We start from the raw sequence: 4,985 nt of genomic DNA on the forward strand, positions 1-4,985 counted from the left end.
ATTCATTCAGAGAAGTCAGCAAGAGTTTTGACATTTTGGTCTCAGCATTTCCATAGCTATTAGACTTATAAAAGACTATAAGTATTTTTCTCACATTGGGAATAAGTTTGTCCCACTGGGTCAGAATTTACCGTGGAAATATTGGAGAGGATTTGTGTGCAACTTGGACAAAAACATCAGATGATCGTGTGGTGAAATGCACGTTCCCCCCCCAACCCGCCATCTTAAATATTCAGTTCCTCTACCACTTGTTCACAGCAGCAGCAGTATGTACCATTAGAAGATGCACTGCAGCAACTTGCCAAGCCTCCTTCAACAGCATCTCCTAAACCTGCATCCGCCATCACCAGGAAAAACAAGGGACAGCAGATGGATAGGAACACTACCACCTGCAAGATCCCCTCCAAACCTAAAGGAACTCTATCACCTTACCTTCACTGTCACTAGGTCCAAAGTCTGGAGCTCTCCTCCTAACAATGTTATGTGTATCCCTACACTCCAAGGACTGTAACAGTTCAAGAAGGTGGCTCATTATCTCGCAGACAGTTATAAATAGACGATAAATGCTGGCCAACACAGTGAAGCTCACATTGAACAAACTAACACAAAAAAAACATTAGAGTCCAGATAACATTTTGGTAAATCTACATTGTACTCCTTCAAAGTCATTATCCTTCCTAAGTTGTGTGCCAAGGACTACTCACTGTACAGCCGGTATGGTCTAATGGAGGCTTTGTATAATTGAAACATCACCCTTGCCCAAAGAAAAGTAAGCCTGTGTTCTGCTGTTAGAAGCTATTTGAACACATTTCTTCACTGTGGATTCTCATGCTGCAGTGACACTTACTTTTGTACAAGATTTTGGCCAAATTTTTTGGCAAAACAATGGTGAGGCTATTGGCACTTGCTCCCCATTATTCGAGTATTAATGATGCAGCAACATTCAGATAAGGAACAGATACAGGGTTAAACATGGAAATCCAACAGTTGCTCTCGATGTTGTGTCTCCCCACGATTAGCTGGGCAAAAGCAACATCTCACTCTCTGTCTTGCCAGTGTTTTCAAAGTCCATACGGTCTAAACTCACCAGAGAAAGCTAGAGTTGAACTGAAGTTACACAACTATCTTAGCCTGGCACCATATGTGGTCCACACATATTTAATTAAGACTGGATTCAGACATAGCTGATTATCCTTTTTCCTGAAAGCTAGTAAAATCTTTACAACTGCATGAACGGTAAAGCAGCTAGCCAGCAATATAATTCCTGTGTCGGCAATAATTCCGAAAAAGAAATTGAGCCATACATTCTTGCATTGAAAGGTCAAACCAGCTGTACAGTATCAATGACAGCAAGTTATCAATTTGGGGGCCATTCACTCTCAAATCCCTAGTTTCACTTTTCCCTCAAAATATTTACTCATTTCAAACTTACTCATTCATCCAACTGTTCTTGCTGTTTGATCAAAAAGATTGAATCTGCTATTCTGCAAGGAAATAAATGGCAGGCTTTAACCTTTAACAGGCTCCAGCTGCTTTGAGACGAGTGTGTTTATGAATATGTACAGCAGCGGTTCATTGACTCTCGCACTGAGATTTTTCAAATTTAGTTTACATAATGTACCACCGAACCACTTAGCAGCCCTGAACAACTGAAAGCCATTGCCAAAGGGAATAACTGAGAGCAGAGTTTAACTGTCTCAGAATGTCTCCACATTGTATGATTCTTCAATGTATGAACTAGAAGCCAAAGGATGCGGCTGAATTTTAGCTTAGCAACCATTGCCCACACAAGGGTAATATTTAATGAACAACATTAGCCCCATTTAGTCCAAGGTTGACGAATGGATATCCACTAGGCCATGCACACAAGGTCATGTTAATTGTCGATCAGCACCCTCACCTCCCAATCAGAAGGTTGGAGGTTCAAATCTCACATCAGAAACTTGAGCATTAAAGTCGAGACTGATACAGTATTGAAGGAGTGTTTTGCTATTACAGCTGCCATCTTGCAGATGAAATCTAGTACCTTGTCAGTGGATGGAAAAGAACCTCATGATTCTCTGGCCAATATTTATTCCAAACTAATTTTTCTTAAAAATACAGCTTATCCATCCCAAATCATTGTTACTGTCTGTGTGCAAATTGGTCGCTATTTGCCCCAGTTCCCACAACAACGACACTCCAAAAGTATTTCATTAGCTGCAAAACACTAAAGTGTATTCTGAAGTTGCCAGGGGTGCTACAAAAAGTAGGTATTTTTGAATAAACACATTTGTATTTTGTATAAGCAAATATTTATTTTGAATAAACAACATAAATAATAAACATTACTTCTTCACCTCCAGAGATTGCAACAGTAATTGTATGTCAAAAAGCATCTTGTCTGTTCATAGTATTCTGTCACTCAAAAAACCTACACTGTAGTTACAAGAATATTTTGAAAATAAATTTAGAAACTAATTGTTGAGCCTTTCAACCTCAGAACAGCCATGTTCTAGTGACCAGTCATAAATATATTGTACTTCAAGGCCTATTTCTTCCTAGTCTTTTATTTAAAACACAGCTAGAAATATTGTCAAATGATTTAAATTGAAAGAGAAGCCGCACCAGATTTTAGAAGTATTTGATATTTAAAGCCTACTTAAATCTGTTTTTGGAGTCTTTCCAGACGTTTGCAGTATAATAATACCAAAGGTTTATTTTCCTTTTTCTTAAAAGTCAATATGTCTCTGAGAATTGATGGTTCAATCTTAGTTGCTTCAATCCTTCTTTGTTTTTTATTGGCGAATGTTGAAATTTATGGATTTCAAATAAGCAACCAATGCAGTTGCAATGTCTGCTGTTTCTCAATGCCACATTTGAATTTTAATGTCTGTTTGCTGTAAGGGGATCCTGTACCATTGACATATCATGCATTGGATGCTCTAGTGATTCTGCAGCAATCTAATACTGTAACAATCTCCATTACAGTTTGTGTCCGATATTGCTCACAGCACCTTCTCTGCATTAATGGCCAAATCAAACAAACTGCTTATAATGTCCTTTTTCTGTTACAGTTATTTTTGTAAAACTCCCAATGCAGAGTGGAAGATAGAACCGCTGTGTACAAATAAAAGTCTATATTTAACTTACAATGTTATGCTTTGAGTGACCGTATGTACTCATGTGAAAGTTGAGTTTCTGAGACCGTATGTTTAGCCAGGTTTTTAGGGGATTGACTTTTACATGAGCATTATTTTGGAGGGGTAGCAATCCACCCTCTCCCATCTCTTTGCTTTCATAGAGTTGCCAAGTCATAGACTGTTCCTGACAACCCAAACCCAAAACCAGTGCAAATATTTTTAACATTGAATTTTTATTTATAAAATAATAACCTTAGTGGAGATAAACATTCAGTGCCTAAACCTGGTACAGCATCTAGGGCTGGATTTGAAATTTGTGAGGCCTCATTTCTTACTCAGGGCAAATATTCAATTAGATCTGCAAGAAGCTGAGGGTCCATTTTATTTCTTATTTACCCATTTTACAACTTTACTTTCCACGTGTAACTATGCAATAGATTTTTCTCTGTTTGCATGTGTATTTTTAGGCATCTACCTCAGCTACGTAGAAAGTTTTCTCCAATCCCTAACATTCTTTTCCCATATCTTGAATTTTCTCAACTATTTGTCTGCTCTGCAGTCTCATCAAATTTAAGAGTGAACTGGGGGCTGTGCATCTGTTGTATGTTTTTAATACCATGGTAGCATTTTAGAGAACAGGATTGATGAGAATGCATCATGTACCAATGAGGTTGTAGCCTTGGCATCATGTGATGTTGTGCTCAGACTCGAGGAGGGGACCAGTCACTTTCAGTGCGTGCTATCCTATGACTCCGTCAATGAATAGTTTTTCACCTGGACAAGTTTGACTTTAGCAATGAGTGCATGACATTTTAAAGAGATTTCTTTGGTTTAAAGCCAGGGTTGACTTGCATGAGATCGAGCATTACTTGAGTATTTACAATTAGAACTTTTAACTCAAATCTCTCTGGCAACTCTTTGTTAGGAGGGCATTGTCTGAATTTTAAAATTTTCATCAACCTTTCAAACCTCTCGATGGTTGTGCCTATTCCCTATCTCTCTATTTTTACAGTCTTTTGAGATCTCTGTACTCCTCCAATTCTGGTTACTTACACATTCGCAATTTTAATTGCTCCATCATTGACAGTCATGTCTTCAGCTAACTTGGGCTCGGTGCTCTGAAATTCCCTTTTAAACCTCTCCATTCATTATCCCTCTCTACACCTTTAAGGTGCTCTTTGTTGACTTACTTCATCGACTTGTTCTTGTTCACCTAACCTGATATTATCTCTTGTGATTTGGTTGGCATTTTTAGTTCCTATCACAGATTGCACAGTATGGAGCTGGAAGAATACAGCAGGCCAGGCAGCATCAGAGGAGCAGGAAAGCTGATGTTTCAGGTCAGGACCCTTCTTCAGAAATAGGGGAGGGGGAAGGGAGCTCAGAAATAAATAGAGAGAGGAGGGGTGAGGCTGGGGAAGGTGGGTGGCATGGTGATAGGTGAGTGCAGGTAAGGAGTGGTGGGGATTGGTTAGTGGGATGGGTGTGGTGGATAGGTGAGAGAGAAGATGGACAGGTTGTGTCAGGCCAAGGAGGCGGGGATGAGAGGGAGGTTTGGTCATGGGATGAGGCCAGGGTTGGGGAGATTTTGAAGTGAGAGCAGGCCGGTGAGGCTGCAGGAGTGAGAGCGGGCCAGTGAGGCAGTGGGAGTGAGAGCGGGGTGGTGAGGCAGTGGGAGTGAGGCAGCGGGAGTGAGAGCAGGCCGGTGAGGCAGCAGGAGTGAGAGTGGGGTGGTGAGGCAGCGGGAGTGAGAGTGGGGTGGTGAGGCAGTGGGAGTGAGAGCGGGCCAGTGAGGCTGCGGGAGTGAGAGTAGGCCGGTGAGGCAGCGGGAGTGAGAGCGGGGTGGTGAGGCAGCGGGAGTGA

This window comes from Rhincodon typus, chromosome 3 (assembly GCF_021869965.1).
Source record: "Rhincodon typus isolate 14 chromosome 3, sRhiTyp1.1, whole genome shotgun sequence".
Classification (NCBI taxonomy): domain Eukaryota; kingdom Metazoa; phylum Chordata; class Chondrichthyes; order Orectolobiformes; family Rhincodontidae; genus Rhincodon; species Rhincodon typus.